Here is a 20,744-nt window from a genome sequence, read left to right on the forward strand (position 1 = left end):
AGGTAAAGTGTATGAAAACAAACTCCGAATATGTAATGTTTTTGCACCTTCCAAATTGCACAGTCATTTTCTAACGTAGAGCATCTGTTGAAATAATTGACTAAAAATTTCTAGCGTTGACTCATAGGAAACAGAGATAGAGAAGTCAGGACATATACGATGGTTTATGTCTTAAAGAAGGAGAAGCAACATGCAAATTACTCACTGTTTACAGCATACTTTCAGAAAGAATGCAATGTCACTACACATAACAATCAGAGGTAACTTTATCCCAGGATTGCTTTTGATACATTTTTAATGGAGTCATCTATTATTTTAGTGGGGAGTTAAATCAAATATGAGCAAATGGAGTTGAAATACTGATCATCCATGAGCAAATTGAATGATGAAACAAGCTCAAAGGGTTACATGGCCTAGTCCTGTTCTTACGAGAAAATGCATGATAGATAAGGGGAACTGAAATCAAGGATCTGAACAGATGATCTAACTTTAGAATGGAGTCAAACTGGAGTTAAAAGTGATAGCAGCATTTTGTAAAAGTGATGTATATATAACAGCATTGTATCTGCTGTTATATAATCAGCATTATATGTTGAATTGAAAAGAATTTCTTAACTGAAGCAGTATAGTGTTGCTAATACTGTACACACACTGTACCCTCACATGCCATGAAGAGGAGCTATCATTAACATCAGAGATGGAACAGATAGCTATGATTCTGCTACAGCAACAGTACAAAAGAAACATCCACCATCATCTCAAGGTCCAAAGTTCAAAGTAAATTTATAATCAATACATGCCACAATATACTATGCTGAGATTCATTTTTTTGCAGGCATTCGCAAGAGAACAAAGAAATACAATAGAATCAATAACACAAAATACTCTGTAGATGCTGGGGTCAAAGCAACACTTACAACACGCTGGAGGAACTCAGCAGGTTGGGCAGCATCTGTGAAAACGATGAGTCGACGTTTCGGGCCGGAACCCTTCGTCAGGACTGTAGAGGGAAGGGGCAGAGGTCCTATAAAGAACCATGAGGGAGGTGATATGCAACTGGGGGGCAGAACCATGAGGGAGCTGCCTATCACCTCCCTCATGGTTCTGCCTCCTTCTACTACCCATTGTGTTTTCCCCTATTCCTTCTTCACCTTTCCTGCCTATCACTTCCCTGCTTCCCCTCCCCCATCCCTTTATCTTTCCCCTTACTGGTTTTTCACCTGGAACCTACCAGCCTTCCCTTCCCACCCTCCCCCTACCTTCTTTATAGGGCCTCTGCCCCTTCCCTCTACAGTCCTGGTGAAGGGTTCCGACCCGAAACGTCAACTCATCGTTTCCATGGATGCTGCCCGACCTGCTGAGTTCCTCCAGCGTGTTGTGAGTGTTACAATAGAATCAATGTAAGGTTACAGAGAAAGAAGGACAAACAACCAACGTGCAAAAGAAGACAAATCGTGCAAATACGAAATAAATAATACTGAGAATGTGAGTTGTAGTGGAATTTGCTCAGAGTTGTGGAGAGTGAAGTTATCCACACCAGTTCAGGAGCCTGATGGGTGCAGGGTAATAAATGTTCCTGAACTTGGTGGTGTGGGACCTCCTGTACCTCCTTCTCCTTCCTGATGGCAGCAGCAAGAAGCGACAGGTTTGATACCCCGCATTGAATATTATTTTGCTACAATGTTTGGGATCCATATCTGGAGTTCATCACATCAGGAGCATCTCAGGAATGGTTATGGGTGAAGCTGGGAAAGTGCAAAAAAGTTTAAATTTGACTGCCCTTGAAGGGGCATGCTAAGAACGGAGGTGTTTGTGCATACCACATGTTGTTACTATGCCTAATGATAAACGGACATGCCAGTACATCTTTGAACTCCCCCCCCGCCCCCACAATGCGAAGGATCATCTCAATAATTAAGGGTCACAGTCACTCTCATTGTGGCTAATTGGCAGCACCCCCATATCCAAGGCAGAAAATGATACCCGTGGTTCCTCTTCGGAGCCAGATTGCAATAATGCAGGAGTACAGTGGCAAGGGTGTCCTCGTATCAAGTGAAAGCCCTTCCAGTTAGACATAGGAATCTAATGGCACCATTCACGGAAGGTCAGAGATCTTGGTATTTTTGACATATTCATACTTTAAATGCCGGCATATTTTCATCTTTCCTTACAACATAGAAGGACAGCATTTCAGCCAAATTACAGACAGGTCTCTACCAAATTACAAACAAATCCCACTCCCCCACAAAGTTTTCCTGTAACCTATTGTCTCCTCATCCCCCTTCCCCTAGTTGACTGGCCTCTTTAACTAGAGATGTTAAAGTGGACAGTTAACCTGTTCGGTTTATGCGAGGAAAACAGAGCACCGAGAGAAACATCTACACTGTAACAAGGAGAATGTGTCAACTCCACACCAGCTGTGCCAGAAGTCGGCACTGAGCTATTTTTCTGGAGATGCGAGACTACGGCCCTTGCAGCTGCATCACCATGCCATCCAAGTGCCCACCGGAGCAGGAACGGGTCACTTAGCTTTTTGACCTCATCGTATCAGGTCCTGATAGATTTCTATCTTAACTCCATCTTAGTCTAACCCCTGGGCCTGTATGCTGAGCCTATTGCTGTACACTCTGCTCACACATAACTGCATGGCCAAACACCCAAGCAATCACATCCGCAAGTTTGCCAATGACACAACAGATGGGGCTCATCATGAGATGGCCTACAGACAGGAGGCAGACGAGCTTGAAGCCTGGTGCCAGGCAACTAACCTCTTCCTTAATGTCAACAAGACAAAGGGGAAGGTGTTCAGGAGAACTTGTACCACTCAACCCCAGTTTACATCAGTGACGCAGCAGTGGAAACTGCAAGTAGTTTCAAACTCCTGGGTGTGCAGATCACAAACACTCATGTTCCAGAACATTGCCTACACAGTCAAGAAAGGTCATCAATGCCTCCACTTTCTAAGGAGGCTGAAGAGAGCTGGACTTTGCATGTTCATACCCTGGTCATTCTACAAATGTGCATTAGGGAGCGTGTGCTAACAAGCTGCATCACAGCTTGGTACGGAAACTGCACTGCGGTGGGCAGGAAGGCTGTACAATGGGTAGTCAAAACTGCTCAACACATCACTGGCACCAACCTACCCACTGGGCAAAGGGTTGGTAACATCATGAAGGATCCCATCCACCCTGCTCATCGACCATTTGTCCCACTCCCAGCAGGGCGAGGCTACGTATCATCCATGCCAGGACCACCAGATTCAAAAACAGTTACCTTCCCCGAGCAGTACAACTGATCAGCACCTCCACCCACTAACTCCACCATGAGTTCATTATTTCCCGTCACAGCCTAGTGTCACATTATGGACATACAATGAATCAATGTGTATAATCTAACTTATGCATTTATATTAATCGTACTTTTTAATTTTTATTGCGTTCTTTACGTTTTATGTTTTTTTGTGCTGCATCAGATCTAGAGTAATAATTATGTTGTCCTCCATTACACTTGTGTACAGGAAATGACATTACACAGTCTTGAATCTTGAATCCTGATACCCTTGCCTGACAAAACTGTATCTACCATCTGGTCATTTATTTTGTTAGTACGAGTGGGAGTGTGCTCTGAGCATATTTATAGCCATGTTTCCCACAGAACAATATTGACCAGGCTTCATCAGTAGTATCTCAGCATTAAAGTGTGAAATAGGCACTGTATGGGTGACCTTCTTCTTCCTTCTCTTTGGAGGTCAGTGGAAATTGCATTCACCCGCCTCCATTGTGATCACACAGTATTCATGTTTCCAGAATTTTCTCCTGGTATTCTCATGTGGCATTTAGGATGAAGTAGTAAATTGAATTCAACATTGGCTTTGTGGGAGAAGCCAGATAGCGGTAGTAGCTGGTTGCCTCTCTGACTGGAGGCCTGTGACTAGCGGGGTGCCACAGGGATCGGTGTGCAGGGCTCTGTCGCTGTTTGGTATCTACATTAACGATCCGGATGATAATGTAGTAAACTAGATCAGCAATTTTGGAAATGACATTAAGGCAGTGAGGAAGGTTATCAAGGTTGGCAACAGAGCTAGACCAGGTGGAAAATGGATGGATTTTAATACTGACAAGTGTGAGGTGCTACACTTGGGGAGGGCAAAGTGAGCAGTAGGGCACTGAGGAGGGCAGTAGAACAAAGGGATCTGGGAATACGGAAGCCAATTCTGATGAAAGGTCTGAATATTCAGTATGTTCTAGGCACATGACATATTCTGGTTACAAAGGCAGACAACAGGAGTGCACTTCAGGCCATTGGTTTCTATTTGACAGAATGGAGTTAGGTTCAACTTTCCTTAAGGGTTAAGGTTTCCTTTTAGTATGGCTATTACCAGTCTGATTTACGTAACATCTGAAAGGCTCTCACATATGTGGGAGTTTTGAGCCATTTTCAAAGGCAGCACAGAAACAGGCTATTCAGCCTATCATGTCCATGCTGACCTTTTTTTTGCAGCTATACACTAATCCCATTTTCCCGCATTATAAACATATCCTCCTATGCCTTGTCTGTCAAATGTCTTTTACATTAAACGTATTGAATGGATTTGATTCCATCATGACGTCCCACTTAACAACCTGTGGGTACAGAAACTCATCTTTTAAAACTCCTTCCTCCCGCCTTAAACTCCGCGGTACTCCCCCCATTTGGCGGGGAGGGGGTGTTGAAAATATCTATATATTTATCATCGTTGCGTCTTTCATGTGCACATGACAATAAACTCGATTTGACTGGACCCATCAGAGAGTGAAATCACACTCAGAGAGAGAGAGAGGGACAGAGGCAGAAAGAAAGAGAGAGAGAGGCAGAGACAGGAAGAAAGAGAGAGGGACGTTCAGAGACAGAGAGAGAGGGGGGGGGACGGAGGCAGAAAGAAAGAGAGAGAGACAGACAGAAACAGGAAGAAAGAGAGAGGGACGTTCAGAGACAGAAAGAGAGGGGGGGGGACAGAAACAACAGAAAGAAAAGGGGAGAGACCTAGATATAATGAGCGAGAGACACACACAGAGAGGCAGAGACAGAGGGAGAAAGAGAGGGAGGGGGGGGGAGGGGGGAGAGAGAGCTTCCGAAATCAGTAACGGTAGAGGGGGCGGAAGAAAGAAAGACAAGGATCTAACCCTGAAAACTTTAGCAATAAAAAGCACAGCTTGTTTCTCTAACGAGCGAGCCGGTTGCAAACGCAATTGGCATCAAATTACAATAAGCGCCGTGTAAAGTCGATACAAAGCCATCAGCACAGGACTACAAGAGGAGGGTTTTTTGATCACGCTAATTAACAGACATTTTGTTTTAAACAAACAGATACAACTCTAATTGCCTTTTTTACATAATAAAGGCAAGATCTTAAAAGTGAAAGCATGCAGAGAAAGATCAGACAGATGCCTATCAGGCAGAAGCTGACTGTTCGAAATGTCCAAAGGAAAAGCCACCAACATTCCTCGCAGTCTGCAGAAAGGTGAGATCGCGGAGAGTTAAACGGCACGGCAATTAACGCACCAGTTAACTTCTTAATCAGAGACAGAGAGAAAAAAAAATCCCATCTGTGCATCAAATGCATCTCCATCTTCTGATCAAAGGGACAGCTCAAACGTTGGCGCTAGCAGTGAAGTTTCGAGTCGCAAGACTGCATAGAGTGGCGTTTGCTATCTTAAACGGCTTGTTTCAGTGAACGAGAGCTTAAACATCCACGCCAAGTGAGATAAGGAGGAACCTCCCCTCTGTCACTTTCCTCTCTGCCTTTTGACGTTTTTGTAGCACAAAGCGAAAGTCTCACCTAAACAAGTAGCTACACGGCAGGAATTTTGATTGCACTTTCCGCGTTTATCTGAAAGAGAGCGCCTGTTCCCATCTCTACGTCGTTTACGTTTTTCAGTTTACACTACAAGCGGAAGAAAGACTTTTTTAAACCGCGCGGAAAGTCTTTTTAAAGTCTCGAAGAGAGGAAAGATTAAAGAATGAGACAAAAGACTTCACAGGGAACATTAAAAGTCTGAAGAGTTGGGAGAGTGAGAGAATAAATGAAACAGCTCTAGCATAATAAACTCTTGTGTGAAACTAGACTATGACCTTTCATTACGTTCTCGACACTATATGATAATTCTCTTTCTAAATACTTCATTTCTCTGCTGCTTTGTGTCCATTTCAGCTCCATTGTTACTCCTGAATTCATTCATTGCGGCCCTATTATATCCACAAACAAAAGCAGCAATGAGGCAAATAGTTTTTTTTGTGTGAAGCTTTTTTCAAGCAACTTTTAAAACACACACACACACCTTTACAAATAAGAGCTCCAACAAGCGGGATCAAGCGTATTAAAATGCCCCCTCGAAAATCCTTACAAACTATTTCCATTATTATTAGCGATTTCAAAGATGTCCACGCGCGGAACTACTCAAACACCTCGCAAACACTGAGCGCGGAAATCCACGTGAAATTGTAAACCCGCATTCTGCAATTCCCGTAAAAACACATTTTTTTAAAGAGAAGACATGGGCCAAACAATCCGCAAGAATACTACACAAGCAGAGTGCTAACCTCTGTGGTGCTTCCGGTTAAAGCTGAAATGATCAGGCGGAAAACGGCGATTTAGCTCCCCGACCGGCGATTGCTCAGAATCCGAGATCGCGGGCACTCTGAGATCCACTCTCTGGGAGGGGAGGAGATGAGATGAGGTGGAGGAGGGGGGTGTTAGGAACGAGACAGGAAGATCGAGTCTAGCAACGGCAACCAAAATAATAAAAACAGATTTCTAAAAACACTAATGTGTAACCAGAGAGGGAGAGAGGGGGAGAGATAAAGGCAGACGGAATGGGTGTTCCGCACCGGCTACTTGTCAGCAGAGGAGATTCCTCGCGAATTGTGCGTGCGTGTGTTTCCCAGTGATTGGGTTAAGGGAGAGAAGAGGGAGGTGTAGACAGAAACAAACAGGATAAATATATTGGAGGCTAAGAGTTTTTTTTAGGGAAGGAAAAGTCTAACGCAGTTTGGAAACACCTACCTGCTTTTGCTTACGATCCGTTCCCCGACGTGGCGTGTATAGAGAAAGAGAGAGGGAGAGAGAGAGATTTGTTGGCAGCTGCTGTCAAGGGCGATGCGAGATCCCTGGGCTGGTCAGAAGGCGGCTGGAGACAATAACAAAAGACAACAATAGGGCGAGGACAATGCGCTGTGTTTGTGAGGGGGGGGGTGGTGGGGGGAGAAAGTCTGACATACTCCCGGCTCACCTCAACAACACACACACACACACACACACACACACACACACACACAGACACACACACAGACACACACAGACTCTCTCTCTCTCTCTCTCTCTCTCTCTCTCTCTCTCCCGGAGACACTTTAAGAGCTCTCGGACTTTCCCCGTGCATCTCTGCATCCATACACACTTCCCGCCCCCCGCCTCCCCCAGTCCCAGGTAAGTGGAACTTGTGGAGATTTGGGGGCAAGCGGTAGGAGAAGGCGAGGAAGAGCCGGTCCCGGGACCCCCGTCCCGGAGCCCGCTGGCTCCCACTCCTTTCCGCTGTCATTCCCAAGCCATCACTTGACAGCGGCCATGTCGCAGGCGTTTAGACCATTTCCCAGCGTGCAACATCAGCAGCAGAAGATCAATGGACAGAACAGCAGCTCTGTGTGTGTGTGTGTGTGTGTGTGTGTGTGTGTGTGTGTGTGTGTGTTTGTACGTATCCGCTTCTGCCCCAACAGACACTATGTGTGTTTCACTGTTTATAACCATCTGTGCGCCAGTGTAACTGGGCTGTGAGAGGGACTGTGACACTCACTGTGTCTGATGAGATGGGTGAAGTTGGCACTGTTTCCATGCCTCGGTGTTTTTGAGTGGGCCACGCCGTCGCCGCGCGTTTCCCAGCGCGAGTGCGTGAGACTTTGTACCATAATGTGTATGTGAGACTGTACCACAGAGACTGCGTGTGACACCCTGTCCACGTGTGTCAGTCTACAATGTGCGTTGTTTGAGCAAGATTGTAACCGCCTGTGGAAGACAGTGATTCTCTGTGTGTGGGGGACCCTGTTACCCGTGTACGCAAGAGATCATATCACCTTTATTACGTGTCCCTGAGACTATGACTGTCACTCTATTTCTATGTGCTTAACGATGCAGATACGCGTGTGTGTCAGAGACTGTGTAGCCTTCCGTACTTGCCTGAAGATGCTGTGCCCATGTGCTTGAGAAACTGTCATTCTGATCACATGCCTGTAACTTTTGTCTTGTGTGTGAGAGAGGGAGAACTGTGTATGTGTCCACGAGACTGATGCTACTGTGCATATTTGTATTCTCCTGTTTTCGTCTGTAACTATGTGAACTATGTGTGAGAGAATGAGACTGCGTTAACTAGCCTGTTTCCTAACTCAGTGAGAAAGTCCGAGTCTGAAGACAGTTGATGCTGCCACGTCCATGTGTGGTAGAGATTGTCACCCTGCTATATTTGTGTGTACAGGACAAGAGTTTGTTACCTGTGTTAGTGTGTGTGAGAGATAGAGGATACGTCGTCTTGCTTGTGTCTATGTTGAGCGTATGTGTGTGAAAGACAGTTAACGCTGCTGTGTGCATGTGTATAAAAGATTGTCACCTTGTTATGTATGTGAAACTCTGTGTGTGTGTGCGTGCGTGTGTGGCCCGACCTACGGGTTTGTGTGTGGCTGTGTGAGAGTGTATCTGTGTATAAAAAAGATAGAGTTAATGTTGCAGTGCACATGTGTGTACGGCGGCGGGCCGGCCAATAGACCGCCAGTCTCGCTTGCCAGAGCCGAGCAAACGCGGCCCGCCTCGCACAGCTCACCGGTTAGGCGCGCAGCCCAGTCCCGGGCGCCGCTCCCTTGCCTCGGCAACCCAGCAGTACCGATAGGTTCAAATGAAGAAACACTGCGCTTCCCTCCTATGGTTGTTACAGGAGGGAGTGCGTTTGTGTGTGTGTGGGGGGGGGGGGAGTAAACTTTTTTGATTTGTAATGGCCCTCGGATCTCCCAGCAACGCATACAGGGAAGGGGGGGGGGAACTCCCCGCAAAAAAAAAAATTACTACAGTGTAAGAACGCATTTATTGTACATGGTGACATCGATCTTTCAGCCTCGCGGCTTGTGGATTCTAGTTAAACGGACTGTATTTATGTCCCTCTGAACGGCGCTTCCTCAATCAACCCAATGTTTTTGTTACAGTTCCATGTAAATATGTATCGTTCCGGTTGCTTGGACGTAGTTTGCTTAACGAAATCAGCACTCTGTGTGTATGGCATTTCTCCCTGCCTCGCTTTCTCCGTGATTTCTCCATCTTTTCCTGTTTCTGGCCCGATCTCTCTCATTCTGTCCTCTACCCTGTATATGTTTTGACTCCCCCCCTCGTTCCCACCGACCCCTCCTCTCTCTATCTCTCTCTCTCTCTCTTTCCATCACCCCAACCCTTCTCTAATTGAAATCGCTGCGTTCCCCCTCAGCAATTTCACCCCATGGACTACGGCTGATTCAGAACAAGCTTGAGTTTCGGAACACGGGAGCACTCAAAACAGACTATCATGTTTGAGTGAAACAGTAACAAGATTTTAATCGCGCCGCGGACTCGCGGCACAATTAATCTTTAACTTTGCTAATCCCCTTTTACAAACTATTGGTGAATACAGACAAGTAAATCTTCTTTTCTGCGCTCGGAAAATTTAAACTTTTTTTAAAAACCTTGATGTACAAATTTAACTGATCAAGAGGTTGCTGCGGATGCCGAACGATCTTCTGAATTATTCCTCAACTTTAATACATTTCCCTACATTTTCTATTTATGACAGAATCTTGGAGCAGGTCTGTGCGAACTCGGACGATTAATTTACTCGAAGATGTTGCAAGCCAGACGACGGTAGTCTTTTCGGCGGCTGGAGTGAACTGAACTTGCATAGATTCTCCTAAAGTTGTAGCCTACAGACAGTAAACCTGTATCTACGGAATCCCCCTGAACGAAGAATAACCCGGTTACCAAATTATTTATCACTAACAAGGTTTATTCGTAAATATAGGAAATAAACACCCTTCAGACAGCGAGCCAAGGAAAATAAAACACCCCATTTATTACCAGCGAGTATGAATGCGACGATGTTTATATTTGCTGACATTTGCACCGTTTAGCTTTTCAACACATGTAAAACCGAACGACGTTAGGGCAGTGTTTATTTTGCTTTTATTGACTGGCTTGTGAGAGGAATTGAGAGTCTTTGGAAAACCGGGTTCTGATGTAGCCCCTCAGAACGCGCAAAATCATTTACAATATACAAGGTGTGTGCGAGTGATTGGATGCAAGTGATGGAGCTGTTTATAGTAAGTTGTATTATATCAGTCATCCAATTTCGCTTTGAATGTCACAACTTTCTACGGAGGGTTAGTAGACTGTCTCGCAGAACTTGGTCGGCTTCTCCGTTCTCACAGCCCCAACGCCTTGGACTGGTCCTGTCGCGAACCAGGGGCAAAGAAGTTGGCATCAGACTGCCCAAGCATATAACATTCCGAAAACTCTTCCGAAGCCCGTTTCGGAATCATTCGGTTTTCTATGGAGTAAGCAACTGTGTGGTGTAGTAGTGTATCACAGGAATCGATACTGTGGTCTCAACTTTACACAGTAAACATTAAAAACTCGAATGAAAGTTAAGTTTGCAGATAATGTTGAATTGTGCGGTTCAGGAACAGGCCCTTCAACCCGCGATGTCTGCGCCTCGCGCCCTTCTGCCTGCATATGATCTCTATCCCTTCACTTCCTGCAGGTTGTGTCACTATAACTCTCTTTCAAACACCGCTGTGGTGTCTGCTTCCACCGCTACCCCTGACAGCCCTACACGGCATCTGCAATTCTCTCTAAAAATCTTGGGACATATTTTAAGCTTTCGCCCTCTCACCATAAATACATGTCCTCTAGTATTTGACATTTCTACCCTTGGAAAAAGATTCTGACTGTCTGCTTTATCTACGCCTCTCATCATTTTATCAACTACTGTCAGAATGCTCCAGAGAGAAAATCCAGTTTCTCCAAACTTTCCTTATAGCCGATGCCCTTTAATTCACGTAACATCTTGGCGAACTTCTTCTATCTACACCCTCGCCAAAGGCTCTGCATCCTCCTTGTAATGGGATGACCAGAACGACACACAATATTCCAAGTGGGCTTAACTGAAGGTTTATATAGCTGCACCACAGTCTTCTTGCTCTTATACTCAAGGAGGCAATGGATGAAGACAAATCTGCTATGTACTTTCCTTACCAGCCGAGACTACTTGATAGGTTGGAGAGTAAGTTACGAAGAGAACTTTGGGGGATTAGAAAGGGATATACTTAGGTTAAGGGAATGGTAAATGGGACAGTATGTGGGAAAACAAGGACAAAAATAATGCATATTATATAAATGCTAAGAAATTGTAGAACTCTAAGATACAGAGGATTACTGGTGTCCAAAGACTACAAGTGCAGTGAAAGAAATACGTAGGAAGTCTGACAGATGTTCTTGCTTATTGCTAGGGGAACTGAAGACAGAAGTAAGAAGGTTATATTTCAATCATGTAACATATTGGCAAGACCACATCGGGAGTACTGTGCACAATATGGGCATTCTTGTTTAAGGATAGATGTAAATGCATTGAAAGACATTCAGAAAAGGTTTACAAGACTGTTGCATGGAATGGGCATGTCATCTTGGTGAAAATTTTGAACAGGTTAGGCTTGTATCCATTGGAATTTACAAGAGTGAGAAGAGGCTTGATAAATACTGAAAAGATTTGACAGGGAGGAAGTTTCCTATTGTGGGAGAATCTGGAACAAGGACCCATTGTTTCAAAATTCAAAATTGTCTGTTTTGTGACATGTGATTTTTTTTCTCTCTCAGAGTGTGCTGAGTTTTTTGAATTCTTCCTCAAAAGGCACAGGAAGAACATTTTTGAGTACTTTAAAGGCAGAGGTAGATTAATAGTTCAAAAGCAAAGGAATGAAAGTTTACCACCAGCGGGAACGTGCAGATGCAATTACAGCAACATATAGCATGATCTTATTAAATGGCAGAGAAGGATTGATGAATCCAGATCCTAAATTCATTTGTTTATAATAGATAGTATTACTGAATAACATACGTATATTATGGACTTGATAATTGATATTCTACCAAAGAGAGGACTAATTGCCGAAAAAGGGGTGTGGATGGCTATGGTCCAGGTGCAGGTTGATTGGAGTGTGCAGGGTAATATTTTGTCATTGACGAGATAGACTGAAAGGTCTGTTTCTATGCTCTACTACTCTGCAGTGTTTATTAACTGGAGTCTTTGCTGTATATCACTGGTGCCTAGGGTTTGTTCTATTCTATCCTAGAATGTTAATTTAAGTGTGTGTTTAGGAAATCTTAGATTCCTTTAGCAATGTCACTGATTTCCAAATCCATCCTGTATTATGGATCTTGTTCCATTGATCTCAAATGCATTGAAGCCCAGGGAAGTAAGCAGTAGGTACATTGACTGGAATTTCTCCAGTGCCACCTGATTGAAAAAGCATCATGGACAATCTGGCTTCTACTTTTCTAGTCAAGCTTGCTTGAGTCAAATATAATGTGTTTAATTTGCAATCTCAGTGACTTCAGCTCAGAATCAAAGTTTATCATCTAGAATAGTACTGTAAGTCAAAGTCAAAGTTAGGTTTGTAATCATATATTCAGTTGCAATGAAAAAGCTTGCAGCAGCATCATGGGCATGTTGCATCATATAAGCGTTATTCACAAGAAAAACATAAATGATAAACAATTTTACAAGAAAGAACACCAACCAAAAATGAAGCAAAGCCCATTACGGACAGAGTGATCATAGTGTTGTTTTACTGAGGTAGGGATTATGGCTGTGCCCTTTTCCACAACCAAATGTTTGAAGGGAAGTAACTGTTCTTGAACCTGGTGATATGGGACTTCAGGCTTCTGTACCCCCTGCCCAAAAGTAGCTGCAAGAAGATGGCATGGACTGGATGGTGGGCATCTTTGATGATGTATGTTGCCTTTTTGAGCCAGTGTCTCATTTAGATTCTACTGATAGTGGGAAGTATGTATCTGTGATCTATCCAGTATGTATCTGCGATATGTTAGACTGCTGCTTCTTCCTGTAGCTTGTTATGTTTGTGCACTTTAAAGAAAGTCCCAATCTTTTGTGAATTGTGGGATGTGGATGTCATTTGAATGTCCCCATTTATTGTTCATCCCTTGGTGCTCCTAAATTGAAGAGATAATTAAGAGACCATAATTTTCACAACCACAACTGAGGTGAGCGATATTTTAAGGAAGGGAAAATTGTTCTCCCTGTTTTGGCCAACATTTATTCTGAGCAACATAAAATAATGGATTGCATGTTCATAAACTTGTTGTTGTTTGTGGGACCTTGGTAAGCACAAATTGGCCGGTAAATTTCCTATAATGTACTAGTGGTGATTCTTGAAAAGAGCTTCATAGAACATAAACTACTACAGTACAGTACAGTACAGTCCTTTTGATGTTGTACCAGCCTTTCAACGTTCTCTAAGATCGACCTAACACTTTCCCCCTTGCATAGCAGTCCATTTTGTTTATTATTCATATGCTTATCTAAGAGATTTTTTTTAAAACATGTCTCTGATGTATCTCCCTCTAACGTCATCCTTGGCGTTCCACACACCCATCACCCCATGTGTAAAAAATTGACCTCTGATATGCCTCCTTCAGCCACCTTAAAACTATACCCACTCATATTAGCCATTGTCACCCTTGGTAAAAGTCTCTGGCTATCCACACGATCTATGCTTCTTACCGTTTTGTACACCTAAATGTAAACTTCGTGCCTTGGGATGTTTGAGGTTGCGAAAGGTGGTGTATAAATGCATGTCTTTCAACTTGCAGCATCTAATGCTGATTAATGTCTGCATCTGCTGAATCTTGCTGGCCAAGTTTTCCCTTCTGTCACATTATAGAGCCTGGAAGAGTACAGCACAGGGATTAGTTCTTCAGCCCACGATATCTGTGCCATCCATAGAACTCATGTCCCTCCATTCTCTGCCTGTTAATGTGTACCTCTAAATGCTTTTGTAAACATTGCCTCTGTATGTCCTTCTGCTAACCCCCATTCAGTACGTTCCAGGAACCTACCACTCTGGGTAGAAAATAACTTGCTTTGCACTTCTCCTTTCAACTTTGCCACTTACCTTAAAGGTAGTATTTGATATATCTACTGCAGGAAAAAAAGGATTCTGATGATCTACTCATCTATGCCTATCAAATTTTATAAAATTTTATCAAAACTCAAAAATCAAAGTCAAAGTAATTTGTTATCAAAGTATATATGTGTCACTACATACTACTTTGAGATTCGTTTTCTTGCAGGTATTTTTCAGGAAACTAAAGAAGTACAACACAATTTCTGAAAAACTATACACAACAAAGACTGACAACCAATGTACAAAACTCTGCAGAGTTCTGTCATCCTTCCTGTAACATGGTGACCAGAACTGCAAATAACACTCCAATTGTGGCCTAATTAACGTTTTACACAGCTGCAGCATGGCTTTCCAATGTGCATACTCAATGCCCTGACCAATAAAGCATGTGATATGCCTTTTTTTTATCATCCCATCCACTTGTGTTGTGTTATGGACCCTTTTGTACGTCACTCCTCTCATGGGTTCTGCCATTTACTGTATACTTTCCTCTAGTGCTAGAGCTCCCAAAATTCAGACTCGCACATTTATCTAGATTAAAGTCCACATTCCATCTCTCTATCCAAATTTCCAGTTGATTTGTATCCTTCTGTATCCTTTGTCAAACTTCCTCACTATCCACAACTCCACCAAATTTTTCTGTCAGCTACAGACTTCCTAATCAGTTATATTGACACAGCAGGATATAGATTTTGGCCACAACACCCAACCCACATCAAGATGCTCAGCAGGATAACCTCTGACCCACAGAAACACAAGAGGAAAGGCTTCATTAACAGCCTGTAACCCTTCTGGGACATGACTGCAAGAAACAGCAGGGGAGCAGAGGTGTAAACTGTAGAACAGAAGGCTCTAATACAATCCTAGATTTCTATAATATAAATCACCAAGAAACATAAGCAGCAAACAAAATTCTTCTAATGCACCAAGTGTAAACTCACTGCCGTCAGAACAGCATGGAACCCTACAGCTAGAGCCTAGTCTCATAACAGCAACAAGCTGCTTTGCTTATGGGCTGCAACTGCTTGCGAGGAAGCAGTGGATTTACTTTTCACCTCAATTGTAACCTAGTTATATACAATGGTGGTCGCTGTCAACTAGGTTAATACACAAGCATGGGTAGGAGATAGTGCAGTCTCGGTAGGGACAGGCAACCATGATGTGAAACTATTATTTTAGAAATGGTGGAATTTAGGTGGAGGTACGGTGTTTTTGAGCACCACGTAGTCAGAATGTATAGTGCTTAAATCTGGCAAATAATCCAATGAATGATGCCATAAACCGAAAGAGCCCCACAATCCTTTCTCTAATATGGTCATGTAAATACGCCTGCAAATGACGTCATTTTAAAGGTGTTACTGAACTTGGGGTCGAAGTCAATTTCCCTGGCTGGATGTGGGCCGTGAATTGGGATTTCTAAATACTCCTCTCCACGTCTTGTGGCACATCAGGTGGCAGCCTTGCCGTTTTTAAGCATTTGCTAGTTTTTTTTATGCGGCTGAGTAGCTAGGTCAATACTGAACCCAGCATGGATGGAAAGCGTGTGAGGAGCAGGCCGGATTCGAACCTGAGCCCACTTGTCTTCAAGTCCGGAGCTGATGCCACTACATCACCAGCAGGCCCATTTCCAAATATCTTGTCCTTGTAACGCCCCTGCTAATGGTTGTTCACACAGATCCTCACAGCAAACTGGTTTCCCTGGATCGATTAGAACATGCAGACATTCCCTAAAATTGCATTGATGATTCTTGACTCTCAGTCAAACAGCCTTTTCCCTACATTTTTATTTCTAATAAACAACATTCCTTTCAGAAACTTTAAACCATAGCATTCCATTGCTTTTTAATGAGCCATTGCTTTTCTCCCTGGGTTAATATTTCACCCTGGAGACTCCAGGATAATCCTGAAAGTTTGGCAAACTTTGGCTTCCCAATTCAGTTAAGGGAGCTGTCATCAACTGCTCACCAGGAGTAATTTCTACAGATCAGCTTCAAGCACAGAGAATTTCCAATGGAAAAGTCTGCTGCAGAGTGTGAATGCAACTATAACAATTTCACCATGAATCCTTCCAATGTCTCCTAATTGGCTAAAATCTAGTAATCTGAAAGTCAAGTAATTCATCTAAAAACATGTTACTGCCAAGGCCAAAAAAAATTAAGTAGCTTTTAGCCACATTAAAAGCTGCATAACATCATTGTGATGACTACTGCGAACCGATTTTGCTCACTGTTTTCCTTTGGTCTTCCCACTGGTTTAGTAAAGTGTAGTTAGGAAAGATGACTAGTGTTGAGTCTGGACGATTTGTGTTTGATGAGCAGGACACTGAGGTTCATGGAGGTAATGTGCAAGTTTAGAAAACAGGATTACCAGGAGAGACTACATTACACTATTCTGTAAGTACTACACCTGTCCCTACACCTCCTCTCTTGCCACCATTCAGGGCCCCAAACAGTCCTTCCAGGTGAGGCAACACTTCACTTGTGAGTCTGTTGGGGTCATCTATTGCATCCGGTGCTCCCGGTGTGACCTCCTCTACATCGGTGAAACCCAACGCAGATTGGGGAACCGCTTCGTCGAGCACCTCCGCTCCGTCCGCCACAACAAACAGGGTCTCCCGGTAGCCATCCACTTCAACTCTGCTTCCCAGTTCCATTCAGGTACGTCCATACATGGCCTCCTCTACTGCCATGATGAGGCTAAACTCAGGTTGGAGGAGCAACACCTCATATACTGTCTAGGTAGTCTCCAGCCCCTTGGTATGAGCATAGAATTCTCCAACTTTTGATAATTCCCTCACCCTCCATTCCTCCATCCCAGTTTCAATTTGCCCCCTCCCCTAGCTGCCTATCACCTCCCTCATGGTTCTGCCTCCTTCTACTACCCATTGTGTTTTCCCCTATTCCTTCTTCACCTTTCCTGCCTATCACCTCCCTGCTTCCCCTCCCCCACCCCTTTATCTTTCCCCTTACTGGTTTTTCACCTGGAACCTACCAGCCTTCTCCTTCCCACCCTCCCCCCACTTTCTTTATAGGGCCTCTGCCCCCTCCCTCTTCAGTCCTGACGAAGGGTTCCGGCCCGAAATGTTGACTGATCTTTTCCACGGATGCTGCCCGACCTGCTGATTTCCTCCAGCGTGTTGTGAGACTAGCTTTCATTAGTTGGGCCACTGAGTACAGAAGGAGGAGTTCATGGTCCTACTTAATGAAGTTTTGTTCACACCTCATCTGGAGTACTGCGTGCAGTTTTGGTCACCAAGTTAAAGAAAGGGTGTGGTAGTTCTGATGAGGGTGCAGAATAGATTCATCATTGCCTGATATTTTATTTATTTATATATTGATATACAACACAGAGAAGGCCCTTCTGGCCCTTTAAGTTGTGACTCCCAATTTAATCCTAGCCTAATCACAGGACCCATTCCACCAAGATGCAACTCAGAGCATCATAGGAAGTCATTCCTGTCTGTGGCCATCAAACTTTACAACTCCTCCCTTGGAGGGTCAGACACCCTGAGCCAATAGGCTGGTCCTGGACTTATTTCCTGGCATAATTTACATATTACTATTTAATTATTTATGGTTTTATTACTATTTAATTATTTATGGTGCAACTGTAATGAAAACCAATTTCCCCCAGGATCAATAAAGTATGACTATGACTATGGGACAATTTACAATGTCGAATTATCTTACCAAACAGTAAGTTTTTGGACTGCGGGAGGAAACTGGAACACCTGGAGGAAAGCCACGTGATCATGAGGAATGGAGTAGTTCAGTTATGAGGAGAGACTAGAGAAGGTGGGTCTATTCTCTCTGGAGCAGAGGTGGTTGAGAAGGGGTATAGCTGAAGTATATAAGTTCATTAGTTGTATAGATCATGTAGTTTTCACATAACCTTTTCCCAAAGCAGAAATATATTTAACTGGAGAACAGAGCTTTAGGGTACGGGGAGGAGATACAAAAGAGATACGTGGAAGGCCCTATTGTTATGAAGGAATGAGAAAGTGGAGCTCTGAAGGAATGAGTGTTCCTCACTTTCTCAAGGACAATTCTCATCTTATAGAATCATAGAGTAATACAACATGGAAACAGGGCCTTTCCTACATTTACCCAAATCATCTGTTTTCAGTTTATCTTAAGACATCTGCTGCTCACATCCGCAATTCTCTGCAGAGAATAATAAACTTGAACTGTCCATGTCTTGTCTTCCTCATCCTCCAAGCTTGCACCTGTGCTGTGGTCCTATGTGATTCGCCAATTGTTCTCAGCGGGAGCAGTGAAGCAGCCTGCAGGGCAGCGAACAACACAGTGCTAAGGCAAGGAATTGAGGTTTTCTATCTTTCACTGGATCCTAGGCACTGTGGCATAGCTGGTAGAGCCACTGCCTTGCCATGTCGATGGCCATGGTGCAATCGTGACCTCCGGAACTGTATGCATGGAGTTTACATGGGTTTCCTCTCACATTCCAAAGCCATTCAAGTTAGTAGATTGCTTATCCACTGGAAATTGCCCCTGGTATGCAGCTGAGTGGTAGAATCTGATGGTCTTGATGGGAATGGGGGTAGAAAAGAAAAGTGATAGCGTAAGTAAGCCAGCACAGACTCAGTGGGCTGAAGGGCCTGTTTTTGTGCTTCTTGACTCTCACTTCATGAACATTTAGAAAGCAATGGAAGTCCTGGATTAACTGACTGACTTAAATTTCATGCCCTTTTCATGAGGTGTCCTATTTAGATTTTGTGACAAGTACTGTATATCCTTAAGCTGCACTGTTTATACAGCAGCTCTTACACAATTCAAGGCCGAAGCATTTGTAGGCGGGTTCAGCCAGAATTATTGAGAGGATGATTCAGTTCTGCTTCCCCCGGGATCCACAGATCCTCAAGTCAGTCCTTGGACAATACATAAAGCCATAAGATATAGGAGCAGAATTAGGCCATTTGGCCCTTTGAATCTGCTCCACCATTCAGTCATGACTGATCTTTTAAAAAATTCCATGCAAGCAGGAGGCACAATCACTGGTCAGTAAGCACTGACACCCAGAGTTCCTGCCTGGAGTTCAGTATCCCATCATTGGGTGGGGTGGGAGGGGGGTCGATACTGAAGACTGGAGTCTGCAAGTTGAAGTCCGATGCTTGAAACCTGGAGACTGGGCGTCTGTCCTGGCATTGGAGGACTATCTGTCTGTGCGGGTGGGAGGGAGGAAAGGATATCCCTATGTGTGTTGGTTGTTAACAAAAATGATGTACCTCACTGTATGTTTCAATATACCTGTGATAAATAAAGCTGAATCCGAATCTGACTCTTTACCCCATTCTCCCATCTTCTCTCTGTAATCTTAAACCCCTTCACCTAACAATCTCCGCCTTAAGTACACTCAGATTCTAGTGCCCTCTGTGGTCACCAGTTCCACAGCTTTACCCCCTCTGCCATTGGGAAGGAGGAATAAAGAGCCTTTGGTACCATACCACCAGGTTCAGAAACAATCAGGTCTCAATCTATCAATCTATCAGGAAACAATCTATCTTCTATCTGTCTATCTGTCTATCTATCTATCTATCTATTTATTTATTATTTGTTTTTTTTTAGATTGGATTATGAAGACACACGGTCCTCTTTTATTGTCATTTAGTAATGTGTGCATTAAGAAATGATACAATGTTCCCCTAGAATGATATCACAGAAACACAAGACAAACCAGGACTGAAAAATTGACAAAAACTACATAACTATAACATATAGTTACAACAGTGCAAAACAGTACCGTAATTTGATAAAGAACAGACCATGGGCATGGTAAAAAAAAAGTCTCAAAGTCTCTTGAAAGTCCCATCATCTCACGCAGACGGTTAGAAGGAAAAAAAACTCTCCCTGCCAAAATGCAGCACTCTGGAAGCACCTGACCACAGCCGACTCTTGAGTCCGTCCGAAAACTTTGAGCCTCCGACCAGCCCTCCGACACCGAGCACCGAGCACCATCTCTGCCGAGCGTTTCCACCCTGGCCCCGGCAACGGGCAACAGGCAAAGCCGAGGATTTGGGGCCTTCCCCTCCGGAGATTCTCGATCGCACAGTAGCAGCGGCAGCGAAGCGGGCATTTCAGAAGTTTCTCCAGATGTTCCGCCGTGCTTCTCACGTCTGTCTCCATCAAATCAGGATTGTACACAGTACCTACTTAACAATATCGATATCATTTTGGAGCGGTATTTGCAATTTGTCACCTCTTGTACATTACTTGCTTGTCTGTGTGTAGTTCTTCATTGACTCTATCATGTTTCTTTTTTATCTACTGCGAATAACCACAAGAAAATTAATCTCAGAGTAGTATGTGGTGACGTGTAGATACATTGATAATAAATTTACTTTAAACTTTGAATTTTACCCTACTCTGCGTAAACTAGGAAGGTTGTTATTCTTACATGACAATTAGTCCAGCCTTAGGATATCATTCAGAACTAGAATCAGAATCAGTTTTAATATCACTGGCATATGTCATGAAATTTGTTTTTTT

At 43.7% G+C, this 20,744-nt stretch overlaps 1 protein-coding gene across 2 annotated transcripts in view; it reads right to left on the reverse strand.

Annotated features, from left to right (window-relative positions):
• The window catches only part of sox5 (SRY-box transcription factor 5), a 394,349-nt gene extending 387,068 nt beyond the window's left edge, over nt 1–7,281 (reverse strand). The window contains exon 1 of one of the 2 annotated variants that reach the window (XM_072241132.1): nt 7,043–7,281. The gene's annotated coding sequence lies outside the window, so the exon portion shown is untranslated. Of the gene's footprint in view, nt 1–6,579; nt 6,858–7,042 lie in introns of those variants that run through there. The other variant, XM_072241133.1, reaches the window with a different exon arrangement.
• Between the last annotated feature and the right edge of the window lie 13,463 nt (nt 7,282–20,744).

Source organism: Mobula birostris, chromosome 23, assembly GCF_030028105.1.
Source record: "Mobula birostris isolate sMobBir1 chromosome 23, sMobBir1.hap1, whole genome shotgun sequence".
Lineage (NCBI taxonomy): Eukaryota > Metazoa > Chordata > Chondrichthyes > Myliobatiformes > Myliobatidae > Mobula > Mobula birostris.